The 14,621-nt window shown below is 39.2% G+C and overlaps 1 long non-coding RNA gene across 1 annotated transcript in view; it reads left to right on the top strand.

The window, feature by feature from the left end:
* The first annotated feature begins 9,819 nt into the window (after positions 1 to 9,819).
* LOC142052416 (uncharacterized) overlaps positions 9,820 to 14,621 on the top strand; it is a 93,650-nt gene continuing 88,848 nt past the window's right edge. Inside the window, exon 1 of the long non-coding RNA XR_012658830.1 lies at positions 9,820 to 9,949. This is a non-coding gene — a long non-coding RNA (uncharacterized LOC142052416). The remainder of the gene's footprint in view (positions 9,950 to 14,621) is intronic.

Below are 14,621 nucleotides of genomic sequence, written 5' to 3'. Positions count from 1 at the left end.
AGGTAAATGGCCTTTCTCTGTACTCTTTCCAGTTGGCAAATATACCTCATCTATTGGTAAGCCCCAAACTGGACACAGATGCAGCTTCACAGGTGCTGAGCAGGAGCAGTATTCCTCTAGTCTTTCTGGCTATGCTTTTCTGCTAATGCAGCACTGGATGCCATTATCCTGAAGAGCTGTGAGCCAGGCAGTCAGTCCCCAGCTTGTACTGCTGCAAGGGGCATTTCCATCGCCAAGGCAGGATTTGGCATTTGTCTTTGCTGATTTTCATGTGTCTCCTGCCTGCCCATCCCTGTCACTTGCTGAAGTCCCTCTGCATGGCAATGCTACTCCACAGGGTAGAAACTCTTCCCTTTAGCTTGGCATCAGCTACAAGCCTTCCCATTCTTTCATCTCTGTTCACTAAAGATGATGTTAAATAGTGTCAGCCCTCACATTGGTTCCTCAGGAACACCATCCCTAACTAGCCCCCACTTAGACTTTGAACTGTTGACTACTACTACCAGGGTGACAGTCTAGCCAAATTTTCATCCACCACCCACTTGCAGGAGTGTGTCATGCTAATCCTTTGGGAAAGCCCAATGACTGGATCAGAAGAGAAGAGCGCTGAAACTGAAAATATTTTAGACAAAGCTTTCTTCTGTCATTGTGGAAAATTCCTGGAGAGTTGATTATGGATCAGATAATAGCATCTCACCAAAATTAGTCTAATAGCTTAGAATAATAACAATGAAAATCTTAGAATAAAGAAGTCTTAAAAAAAACTATCTTAGGAAAACATGTGTATCCTTAGTGCTTGAGTCAACAGGAACATTTTGCATGTGTATATTTCTGCCTATATTTAATTCTATAGAATGCTTCAAAATAACTAAAGGTCAGTATACATTTAACAAGATATTTCCTAGACTTTATCATAAGCAGTAATCTCCTTATGTGTGTATATATATATATTTTTTTTTAAATGGAGGAAAATTAGCAAAGCACAAAGGCAGTTTTCATTGCTTTTGCCCTTCATCCCCTGGAATCTCAAACAGCCAAAAACCTGTTGCCTTTCTGCAGCCCCTGGGGTGCAGAGGGCATCAAACAGTTCATACTCTGAAAGTCTACCAAATTCACTTCATTTAAAATTCAGCATGGTGTTTTCACTGTTGGGCAAAAGGAGCAGTTGAATACAGTGGTCAGTGTGTAATTTAGTTCCTTTCTACCTGTACAAAATGAATGTTTCATGGCCACAACAGAGGCTGAGGGCTTGGAGGGACCTTGTCCAAGTGCAGCACAGGAGAGGGAAGTGCATCCTGGTTCTGTCCACTGTGAAATATACCTCAGACTTCCATTTCCAGCATTTGTCTCTCCTGTGCATGTGGAAATAAATGAGATAAGACTGATATTTGTGGAGATGTAATACCCTGTTTCTGTAGCTGCAGGAGTGCTTAGTTTATCAGAAACAAAAGACATACTAGATTATCTTAAAAAAATTTCCATTGACAACAACTAAGTTCTTGGCTGACTCTGTTTTTTATATAAATACTATAAGTGCATGAATTTCAGCAGCCACATAACAGGAATTTTGACCAGAAAAGTTCTGCAAGGGCTCAAGGAAAATCAACTTATATAGCCAGCTAAAGGTTTGAGGAATGGGCTGTTGGAATGCAATGCAGAAGTAGTTAGCAGTAAGAGCCTGGGTTATCAATTGATGTTTTACACCACAGCTGGCATGGTCTTACGGTCTTCTAAACTCTCTCACAAAAATAGCTTTGCTAATCTGAAGATTTCCACTACCTTCCAGGAAAATGTGGGAGAATGAAGACTACATGTGCTAGGATTTGCTGTTAGCAGCAAGTAAAGCAGACCCATAAATTTTATGTTGAACCAAGTTCTGTTTTCAAATATACTTTGCAGGCTGATGAAGCAAATGGCATTCTCATCTTGTTACTGTTCATTAACCCGAGGATGTGAAATCATTCTGCATATCTGGTCTCTCTTCTCTCACCAGACATCCCCCCCATTCCTGTGTAAATAGTGCAAGTTCATCCATCACCATGTAATCATAAGACTGTCAGGATCTACTGGCTGCAAAATTTGGGGGTTCTTATAATTTCATTTGGAATGCAGAAAGACATATTTGAGAAACTGCTGGAAAGAGAAATAAAAAGAGATGTATTTCACAGAATAATTAGTTCTTGTTTTGCACTAGATTTTCCATTGATTTTTTTCTTAATGATGTGGACTGTTTCTCTTCTGTGCTCTTGTTCACATTTGGCCTGCTTTCAGTGAAGCTTAAAAACAGGGGCGATGATTGCTGCAAATGAAATCTGGAAAACATATACAAATAATACAGGAAAAAAAATTGCTCTTGATACTATTAATCTCATGAAAATTAATTTAACAGAAGTGGGCCTTAAGTCATAGAGATTTCAGACGCGGAGGATTTATTTAAACTAGGTTCCAAGGTGAGTTTTGATAGCTTTAAATAATAAACATTTTGTTTAAGAGAAATCTCAGGAAAGCCCTCTGTCCACTTGAACATATGTTAACATTCCTGTGCTTGAGCTCTCCCTGAACTCTCTTATTCTGTGACTTTTATGCTGTTGACTGCCTTTTTTGCTGGTAATGCCAGGCTTACTTGTCCAATCTCAGCTGTGTGACTGAGGCACTCATCATTATCTATTGTTTGAACAAAGTCTTGTTGTGTGCTCTTACTTATTGATTGCTTATACTCAATAAACAAAGACTTGCACTCAAGGTCTTTGAAGCATTTCTTGCTCAACTAGTCCACTTACATACACAGAAGGCCAACTGTCCCTCTCCTATATTCATTTATTCAAATAGGTAACTTTTTTTTCTCAGACAGAATCACTGTCTCAGAAAGGAAGAGAGAAGTCAGGAGGAAGTATTATTTTTCTAGTTGTACTTATATTTCTGTTTAAGCTATAGTGTTTTTCTGTCTGATTCTTTAATCTGAAGTCATTCTAAAGATATTACATTAATGAACTCCACTTATTCTGAAATAGGATAAAGTGAAATCCCAGTGATGCTAGGAGGAGCACTGGAAACCATTGCCTCCCTACGAAAAGAGAGGGAGCAGAGAGTTATGTTGTGAATATCAGTAAGGGGTGGTGCTCAGCTTACAGATTCATTTGAGATCAGCATCAGCTGTGAATATAAACCTCTGTGGGTGATTTTAGTTAACAGTCCTTTACATAGTCTTCCTCCTTCACTGACACAACTGATTAACATTAGAGCTTTTTAAAATAACCTACTACTACAGTGCCAGAATGACAGTTCAGTCTGCCCTGCTGTCATTAAAAAAGTCCTATGGCATTATTTTTTTCGAGTCAGCCTTACTGTTTAATATCTTGAATATGTGAAAGATAATAGCTGAGTACGACTTTTAATGTCTGCTCCAATGGAAAGATGTAATCTGGTGCTGCTATCATTTTACTGTGAGGGGGTAAGAGAAATCCCTTGCAGGTTGCTGACATTCTGCAAAGTGGTAATGACTCCACCGTGCTGTGCAGACATAAAATAACGCAACTGTCTCTGTCTTCTCCTATATGCACTGTTCACTTCTATCTACCCCTATGCAAGAAGGAAGATTCTCTTACAAAGGTGAGGTCAGCAAAATTAATCCAAATAAAATTCATGGTGTCACTATATAGGGGATCTTTATATAGCTACTATACATGCAGCTGACTAGTTTTATGGCAATTCTATAGTAAAAGTCAACCATATTTAAAAAAGTATGTATCCCGATCTATTTGAATAAGGTTCTCCACCCTTCCCCTCTTACTCTCTTTTTTGGGATTGGATTGGGATGGAAAGGGAGGAAAAATATTTTATTGACCTTTTTTTTTCCTTCTCCATGGTCATAAGAAAAATGTTATTATTTACAGAAATGTCAAGATCAACGCACACCTATAATGCTATGTACATAAAAATATACATGAAAGTTCACTCATACTCTTGCATTCATTTACTGCATAATGGTAAATAGGCAAAGTTTATTCATATACTTACATTATTAAATCATTCATTATTTTGAGATACTGCGTTATAGACATCACTTAGTAATTTTGGGGGTTCTGCATTTCATTAATATCTGGAGGAAAATATGTATCTTGAAAAAATAATTGAAATAGCAGATTGGAGTCTTCTCCCACTTGCAAAAGTAGATCACATGTAAATGCAGTGAGATGCTAAACTTACATAAATTCAAAATGGGTTTAAGCATAAGAAGAGTCAAGCTCCATTTTTCCTGTATGAAGAGTGACTAATACACAAGAGGCTAATTTAGTAGGAACATTTAGTCATGGCTTCCTGTAACTGGCCCACTTTGTGAAACACAAAGTTACACACCAGTAGTTGTAGATAACAGTGTGCTGGAAAACTAGGGACATTGTAGTAGGAATGGAACCCCAACTTTGTAATTTTAAGAAATGAACAGCAATTCTTACATACTCCCCTTTCGTTTTAAAGCACCCAGTCCCTAGTCTGTTAAACCTTAATCATCAGTAAAAAGGGGCTCTGAGTGATCAGTGCTGCTCTCTTCCTACTGTCTGTAAGTCTGGAGACAGCAGTTATTGCTCCGACCCTGTCAGGAGGTTCCTGAGTTTTCTACATGGGTCTGTTTGCCTTTCTGCATTCTTATTCCCTGTCCATTCACAGTAGATTTTCACCTCAGTAATTTCAGCATCTGGTAAATAGGTAATTCCAGCTGCTATGACTGACACCTTGGGATCTACCTCCTTCTGTGCTGCTTGTTTATCAATATTTGAACAATGCACACTGTCTCCCTATGACCCTCATTCTATTTTTTTTTTCAGAGACTGCTCTTTTTGAATAATCATTTTGACTGAATAATCACTTCATCTCTAGAGATGGACCCTGCTAATCTCAGTTCCATTTATTCTTTGCATCCTATGGGTTCTTATACCACACAGCATCCTGCCTTCCATAACCACATTAACCAATGTAACTAACACCTGCTGCATCAGGATTAATTTTTTTTCCAAAGTGGGATAAGCTTGTGCAATGAAGTGTTTTGAAACTGTTTTTTGGGAGTATTTGAGCAGCCCTACACATATATACATATATTGCTAACTGTGTGAAAAGACAAGATAGCAGGAGGTAATCAGGCGTGTGAGAGTTTAATCCTGCTGTCTTGTGTTAGCCCTCAAAATTTAGCCTTATGGTGGAAGTCCCAATGTTCCAGGTGAGTGATGGTTTTGGCCATAATCTTTATCCAGAAGTTTTAATCAGTCTTCTAGATGTTACCCCAAACATAACATTTAATATTTTTATTTGTATTCATTATTTCCTGGGATGCTATTGTAGAATCTGGCAAACAAACCTGATATACACGTAGCATTTCTTGTTACACATTGCAAAATACAGTGCAAAATTTTTAGATTCTGTGGACATTTCTGGTGCTGCAGGGCAATATTGGTACTTGAGCTTGAGGACAACTTGCAGTTAATCAGTGTTAAATACTCGTCTTACATTGAAGTTGATGTTAAATGCAAGCTTAACGATACTGATGAACTCAGGATGTACTAATTCAGCAGTAGTATAGGTCCTCTGTCCTAAGAAGAATGCACTAGGGCTAAAAATGCTTCAGGATGCTATGTTTCTTTTTGTCACCAGAGTCTGCACTGGGACCACCTTCATCCAGCTTGTCTTTTAATACGAGTCATTGAGAGTGGGAGAACTCAGGTCAGCAGAAACGAGCCACTGAGTAGGAAAGAAATGGGTCAACCTGTATCAGATTTTAGGGAGCATAAATGAAAGTGATTAAGAACCAATTTTCATACCAAATTCTTCCTAGTTTTATTATTTCAGTTACAAGCAGCAAAGTTAATTAAGAGAGGTATCATTCTGAAGGATTTTTAACTTTAAGGGTTAATGAGTCTGAACAGGTATAAGAGATTAAATGTAGCTCAAGGTAGCAAGCTGGTGGAAGAAAATATGGACATTTATTTCATTCAGTCTTTCCTTGAGGGATAAGAAAAGAGAAAACATCACCTTGCCCAAGAGAGAAGTTAAAAATATTTTTTCTGCAGTATAATCTGTTCTGTTTATAATTAGCAGTTCTTGGGTGGATATCTGAGGAGGCTGGTTGTGCTAGATGATTGAGTACCTGTGTATCATATGACTCACTTGGATATCCTCTGCTCTTTCTAGTGCCAGAGAAGGTTAAGAACCAGTCTTTTTGGTCTATGGTAAATGCTAATTGACATAATATTTTACTGGAAAGGCTTGTCCCCAGTCACAGCAGCAAACTGCTTTTTTCTAATCAGCACTTGTAGCTGTCCTTACTTGGCAAGTCATAGCCTTGTTCAGGCAACCTTCCCTCTGTCCTGCAAGTATTTTTTTTTTAACTCAGGAGATATTAAAACAGGTCATGGTATTTTGTCAGTGGCTAGAAGCGGTGCATTTCCTTAACCTGTGGAAAAAATTATGCCTGGTAATCTGTAGTAGTAAGAATTGATTCCAACCCAATCCAGAATTGTTCGGGTGTCCAGAACTGGAGGACCAGCACGATCAAGGATAAAAAGAGGTGTGAATTCAGGTGGATAATTATTTAATGTGAGAAAAATTCTTAAAATAGGACATTTTTCTAAATTGTGGAGAAGAGCAGTTCAAATGTAATAATGAGTTTTCTATGCTATATTTTTGCAGAGTTGTTGGGCAAAGAGAAATGTGTTATAAAAATCAATATTTCTCTCAAATTGATAAGAATTTTGTTTATGCTGACAAGGTTTTTCAAGCCTCAGTTGAACGGTCTCTCTTTGACCTTGCAAAGCCCTTGATATATGCACACACAAATAACTTTGGCAACTGGTGCCAGAGTGACCAGGCCCAGCCCAGGTGTGAGTACAGCATTTTGCAAGAAAGCACATAGAATTACAATCATATCTCTCAACCATAATTGCCTCATAGAAAATAAACACTCCCAGTTACGTGATCTCCCCTATTGCCAGGACAATACAAGTCATGAAGATCTGTGATAAGACCCAGCTTTTATTGAAAGAAGATTGTATTTCTCCTCAAATCCCTCTAAATCTTTGACTTGATTTGAGAGAGAGGGGCAACTAAATTAAATTGAGTTTGAGAAGTTTGAAAATTAAAAAGTCTCCTAGGACCTCTCTTAGGAGCAGGGTTTGAAAAGTTTTGAGAATAATGTGTAAAAATCTTCACTCAGATGGCAGTGTGGGCTGGGACTGCTCAGTCCTTCTCATACTCTGAAAGATGCTGTGTACCTGCTAATGCTTTGCACTTCAGGGTTGCTGACGCTGAGCCTCCTCCAGAGTTTTACCTGGGGAAGCCAGACTTGGGCACCACATCAAGACTGTGCATTTGTGTCTTGTTAACGGGACATTACACTTACTCTTTGTGATGCCGTATACATTTCAATATTAATTTCTGCAGTATTCCTCTGAAGAAGCACTTATTATTCCAGACAGCTAAGGCATGGGAAAGGTTGCATTAATGAACCGGTACAAGGAAGAAAAACTGTAATCCATGCCTAAGTATTGTGAAAGAACCTCTAATTTAACTACACCAAGCTGCCAACGCTTACTGTGGTTTTATACACTTCATACTGGTTGCCATTTGCAAACGTTCAAAACTGGTTAGACCTATTTTTCACCTCTATGAAAGACACTGAGATTATTTTAAAAATCTAAAGGCTTAAAATAAATGTATTGGTTTTGGGATGACCATTTGCTTTTAGCGACTATTGAGGGGAAAGTTCCTGCTCTTCCTAGGGAGGTGGCTGTGTCGTGCTGGACGTTCAGCTGTAAGGGCCAGACAGGGCACACACTGCAGGACTGCAGTCATCTGCTCCACTGCATGGAGAGGATCCTGCTCTTCTTGTGTCTATCCACTGCCATGTGGCTTCCTGGCTGCTTCTGCTTTTGGCTGACCATCAGGATGTAGAAATGCCTGTGAGGATTTCTGATACTTTTGCCAAGGCCAGTCAGTGAAATGAGGAGACTTTTAGATTCCCTTTTTCCTGTGAGTGTGTAGCCACAGAGGGAAGGAGAACAGTGAAGGTGACCTGTCCTCTACGGAGACGGGTGACACGGTGTGTGGAGGAGAGGTGAGGGGTGGGGAACTTCCATGCAAAGAATCTGTCCTCGTTTACCACACAAAAGTGAAGTGTGAGGAAAGATTAAGGACAGAAGGAACAAAATAACCTGCTCTTTGCCTGCATATCTTCTCATAGGGTGCTATAGTTGCTGAGAGTTTTTATTAGATCCCTGGTAAACAGGATATAGCAGCAATTAACTTTCTAAATCCATATTTATTAATTGGTAATGTTACAGGCTTGTTATGGCTGTGGCCTTTGAGAGAACTTCCACCTGCTAATAATGTGGCTGCAATTCAAATAAGGGCATTGAGGTAGAATTCTTCAGTGATGACTGAAGTACTGTGCAGAGGGCCTGAGATTCAAACATTCAAGTAGGTAGCTGCTGTGCTTGCAAAAATGAATATTGAAATGTGCTGCCTGCCAGGTATTACCTTGCTTTAAGAATTATTTTCAAAGACTAATTTCTAGTTATAATCATAGATTGATATGCATCTTCACAATCATTAAATGCACATATCCATGTACAGGAATATTCAAGCCTAGCTTCCAAAGCTTGATGTAATTTTTAAAATAAATTCTGAAGTCAACCATATTTAGAATATTGGGGAAAAAAAAAAAGAAAAAAGTGACCTTGCCTGCTGGAGATGCTACAGCCAGCTCCTCCTTATAAATAATATATGTCTATAACTGTACAATCAGACACCTGTTTCAATATGTGCTTTCCAGTGATTTCTCCGTGCCTTTTTGTTTGCTACTTGAAAATTCTGTGAACCTTCTTATGGGGAAACATTTCTTTCCCTGTGGGTGCCTGAGAGATGTACAATGTTTCTTGCTGCAGTCTTTCAGTGGCTGTCAGCAGGCAGCTGACCAGAGAACCTTTATTTAGCAAATGTGAACAACTGGGAATTTTTGTTTGCAAGATTGAAGGGACCTGCCTCAATTTACTGAGAGCAATAACAACATTTCTCCCTCACTGAATAGATCTAGCCTAAAGCTCCCTGACATTAATAAATGACTAGATCAACCTCTCTCACCTCCCTGTCTTTTTCCAGCTACAAGTGTGAAGTACAGAAAGTAAGACATGAGTAGTACTTGCTGTAGTTTGATTTAAAAGTTGAAGAAGAGCAGAGAAGATAAATTCTTCTGTTAACTTGTGTAAAAGCTAAGAGTTAAAATGTAGTGAAAGACTTATTAACTAGGTATTACTATATTGTGCTCTGTTTTCTGGAATGAAAGCATTAATAATCCAGCTGTTCATTTGTATTCAAGATGTTTGTAAGATAAATCTATAATGAAATATTTAATCTGAAAACAACACTGAGTAAAACTTTTTTTTCAGTGTGAAAATGGAAACTAGGAGCAAAAGTCACTGGAAAGACCTTATTTCCAAAATTAGTGCAGTCACCTTTATTTCAGCAAATTAACTAATAATTTGTGATGATCTGCGAGCAGAAATAGGATTCTAGCTGGTGCAGTGCTGAGCTAAGGTCGGACTGCCAGCTGGTTTAGAAAGTATTTATCTTGATCATTTTAGGACATTTCTTTCTTCCATTTTAGCCACCTGAGGATAAATATCAGTGCTGGGAAAAGAACAACTGTGTTTTTGTAGATTTTATTTATAATGACTTTAGCACTTTGTTATTCATTTGGAAATTATTGGTTTCTTGATAGTTCACTGGCTGATGAATCTTACTTTCATTTTTTGTTCTGTCTAGATCTGCTGTGGTTAGACGCACAGTCTCTCCTCTGGAAGGCACAGCTGTGAGAAATCTTTGGCTTTTTGGTTCAGAGGCGGCCTGTGAAAACGTCATGTCTATTTTACGTACATTTTCCTCCTGCAAACCCTCTGCTGTTCAAGTGAGTAAGAGGAAATGAAGTTAAAAAAAAAAAGACAGTTTAAATCTGGTTTGAATAAACATGTAAAATGAATGACATTGAACGTATATGTGAAAATGGACTTCCTTGCAGGATGCCCCTCCCTTGAAACATTTTCAATATTTATAATATCTTTTGACAAACGTCAGATGCCTTTGTGGGTTATAAAGAAACTTGACACCAGGTGAGAAAAATGTTTCACTGTGAGAGTTTGGGGCTAGGAGCTGAACACAAGGTTCCTAGGCTTTGGACTAACACTTTAACACTGGGGACGTTGCACCTTTTGTCTTGGATAACTGTATAGTTAATAAAGTCTATACTATTGCTCTTTTTAGAATCATAGAATCATAGAATATCCTGAGCTGAAAGGGACCCACGAGGATCACAGTGTCCAACTCTTGACTCCACACAGGGCAACCTAAAAGTTAAACTTTATATCTAAGAGCGCTCTCCAAATTCTTCTTGAACACCAACAGACTTGGAACAATGACTGCTTCCCTGGGGAGCTTGTTCCAGTGCTTGACCACCCTCTCAGTGAAGAACTTTTTCCTAATATCCAGTCTGAATATATAACCATTGCAGTGAAGTACATACATACAGGATGTCACCTTCAGTCAGCTTGAATCATCTGATGTGTAATATGAAGGCTCCTATTAGTTAGGAAAAGTTACTGGAGTGCAGGATGCACAGATTTTCTGTCTGTGGCATTAGCTGCCTGTTGTTTCCTTGGAGGAGCTGGAAACACAGATGTAGGTTCACAAATCTCTGAACGGTTTAAATCTAAATTTTTGAGCAACAGCATCTTTTCCTGTTGCCATATCAGAACTGAAAAGACTGAGGAAAGTAACCAAGTACCGTTAGAGTTCTTGGTAGGGAGGATATTACCCATCAGCATGTCACCCTTGGGAGCTTCTTGGTTTTGATACCAACCACCCTTGGACTGAAATAAAAAACAACTGATCTTTGGACCAAATGGCAATCTCCATCTACCTGGTGGGGTGTGGGGAATCCCTGACAGACTGACATGTGTGACAAAATAATAGTGCTGTTTAACTGTCATTTCATTTCATTTGTAAGTCTGGGTGTGTAGAAAAGTCTTGGATTCAGCTCTTATTGGCATGCTTTTTTTAGCATATATCAGAAGAATGATGAAGGTTGAATTAGGACAGATGTGAAGGACCTCTACTAAAAATGGTTTACTAAAATATTTCAGAGTTGTGAATTAATTTGGCCTCAGTTTTCTAAGAAAGAGCGATGTAGTTGTCCTCTTGTAAGTGTAGGGAACTTTAAGGCCCACATTTTCAGAGATGAGTGTTGGTTGCCTCAGTATTTCAGTATGCAGTGGAGATATTTTGATTGTTTGTGGCTTAGCATGTCCTGGACTGGGTAATTACAAAGCAGTGCACAGCATTAGTCACTTTTGAAACATTTGCCTAGCCATGAAAAAATCTTGAGACATATTTGGAATGAGAATACAGATTTCACAGGTCCCAGTCACTGCCTTGAACAAATTTATTGCTGTTAAATCTTAATTGCTTGTATATGCATATCACAAGAATGGTTTGTGATCTGACATTTTTCATTTGTATGTGATATTCACATACAGATTATTGAAATTTTCTGTTGACTAGACCTGGTAGGGAAGAAGAGGTCCAGCTGTAATGGTTTTCCAAATTTTACAGTAAATAGTTAATCTATTTAATCTGAAATCACAGAATGACAGAATGGTAGGGGTTGGAAGGGACCTCTAGAGATCATCTTGTCCAACCCCCCTGCTTGAGCAGGCACACCCAGAGCAGGGGGCACAGGACCGTGTCCAGGTGGGGTTTGAATGTCTCCAGGGAAGGGGCTCCACAGCCTCCCTGGGCAGCCTGTGCCACTGCTCTGGCACCCGCACAGGAAAGAAGTGTTTTCTCATATTGAGGTGGAACTGCCTGTGTTCCAGCTTGTGCCCATTGCCCCTTGTCCTGTCATTGGGCACTATTGAAAAGAGCCTAGTCCCACCATCCTGACACCTACCCTTTAGATATTTATAGGTATTGATGAAATCCCCCCCTCAGTCTTCTCCAGGCTGAACAAACCCAAGTCTCTCAGCCTTTCCTCATAAGGGAGATGCTCCAGTCCCCTGATCACTTTGTTAGGTCTCCGCTGGACTTGGTTGAGGAGTTCCACATCCATCTTAAACTGGGGGGCCCAAAACCGGACACAGTACTCAAAATGTGGTCTCTCTAGGGCAGAGTAGAGGGGGAGGATAACCTCCCTCGACCTGCTGGCCACACTCCTTTTAATGCAGCCCAGGATACCGTTGGCCTTCTTGGCCACAAAGGGACATTGCTGGCTCATGGTCAGCCTGCTGTCCACCAGCACTCCCAGGTCCTTCTCAGCAGAGCTGCTTTCCAGTAGTTCAGCCCCCAGCTTGTGCTGGTGCATGGGGTTGTTCCTCCCCACGAGCAGGACCTTGCACTTGCTCTTGTTGAATTCCATGAGGTTCCCCTTGGCCCAGCGCTCCAGACTGTCCAGGTCTTGTTAGTTTCTAAACTTAGTTTCTAAACTTCATCTGTTTTGGTTGTGTTTTTAAGCTGCATTCAGTGTGGGTGGAAGCAAACTTTTAATTTAAATTTTTATTTTCATTCTGTGATGCTTTTGCTTCAAATAGTGCCCTCATTATTTACAAATACAGACATAATTTTTCTTGAGTGAGTATGTCAGATTCTGGTTACATACATTCAAACACAGGCTTGCTAGCATTTTCACTTCATATGAAGAGGGTTAATTATGAACTAGACTATGGATCTCAAATACATCAGCAAGCTAAGTAGCTGGTGACTGCTGCAATCAGTTAACTGCAAGGAAATGAAACAGGACTTATTTACATTTAGAGTGATGCCTGAGTTCTTAATCACCTCAAAGCATTTAAAAATTAACTTTACTACCAACAGCTCAAGGGGCATAATGAACCCCAGGAGGGAGTTTTCTTCTCTTTTATTTTCATTGAAGCCGTCTATTCATTTACATCAGACTACTCTCACTCCAGTCTGTTTTCCTGCTAAAACCTCAAAAGTTTCCTTATTTCATTTTCTTAAATAACTTGTGGTTCATTTGGTATGCTTCATCATAAATTAGTATTAAAACTGTGCAAGAACTCTTGGCAACTACTGAAGTACATGCAGATACACATTATTTAAGAACAAATAGAAGCAAACAGCTTAGTATTTCTGTGTTCTGTTATAGATATATCTATGTATTAAAAAGACAACAAAATATCGTTAATTATCATCTTATGCTTTCCTGAGCTTTTGCACCTGCACAAGCACATTTTATGATTTTACACACGGACACACTCGTGGTCCAGAAAGGGGACTATGCTGTCATCACATAAGCAGCTAACAGGCTGACCAGTAATGACATTTGACAATTGGCAATTTAGAAGATGGAAGCAAAGATATTGAAACTAGTAGAAATTCTCCAAGCTTTCCACCATAACTTTGTTTTATCTTGGCTCTTATTTGCCCTGAATCCCCTAATAGGAGCAATCCTTTCATAATATACTCAGCCAACCCATTATTTCTATATACTTTTTTTCCATTGCTACAAACATGAAGCACTAACACCTCCAAAGGTGGCCTGTTCCCTTGGGAAAGGTTTCAGCTATGAGGGGAAAAAGAATATTTTCTTTGGAAGTTTCCCTTTAAGGTTTGAACTATTTTCCTGGGCTATTTACAGCTGAAGTGAAGGTGATATTTTGAGGGACAACAGTAACGAAGAGTACAGCAATCCAGCAAAACTTAATAGGGGTAAAGCTTAATAGCAGAAGCTTTTTTTCTTTTTTATTGGTGATTTAATGGACAAATTGAATTTAGGTGTTTATACATCTATTAAGATAAGAAGAAGTGCTAGCAGTGCAGTTTAATTTTTTTAATGTAAGAAAGATACTACATAATAGCACCATGGCAGTTTTAGTAAACAGTAGATACATAGTTACAGTAGATAGGCACATGTTTATTTAGTAAAGCTATAGATGTAGTTCTTTTGATGGTTTTCTCATTGTCAATGAAATTTTAGTCATAAATCTAATAGACTTATAAATTAATTGTTGTGACACCTTTTGTTAGCTGTATTTTACAAAGCAATTAGTGGATGCAAGTGTAAATCTCAGGTCTCTAATTATTTAGGCCTCTTATGGAATAGTGTCATTAAACTGAACAGAGGTGTTACTGCGAGCAGGTGTAGTTGTGGGGCATTTGAACCACCACAGCTGCCAGAGAGCATCCCTGCCCCAGCTGCCTCCTTGCGTCCTCCTGCTGGTCACGCTTGCACCCTCTGACCCACTGCTGCTTCTAGGTAAACTGGACTGAAGAGCTGATACTTTGGGAAAATAAGTGGTGTTAGCACTTGCACAGCCTGGTGTAGTGTGGAGCTGGAAATAAGGGCCAAGGGTGGGAAAGAAAAGCTAGGGTCTGTTTTTTTCTGATGACCATGTTACCTCAATACTGTCAGACTGTGGCCTCAGCAGAGAAAAAGAAATGTACTGGTTGCAGTTCAGGGGAAATAAATGTTTTCTTCTAAGTAACCTAGACACCGGCACTACAATTGTAAGGCATGAGTGTCTCTATTTATGAAACAACTACAGTTCAGTCTTGTAAATCCTTTTTCA

Source organism: Phalacrocorax aristotelis, chromosome 2 (genome assembly GCF_949628215.1).
Source record: "Phalacrocorax aristotelis chromosome 2, bGulAri2.1, whole genome shotgun sequence".
Classification (NCBI taxonomy): domain Eukaryota; kingdom Metazoa; phylum Chordata; class Aves; order Suliformes; family Phalacrocoracidae; genus Phalacrocorax; species Phalacrocorax aristotelis.
The sequence above is the reverse complement of the archived record's forward strand: the minus strand, read 5'-3'. Positions and strand labels throughout refer to the sequence as shown.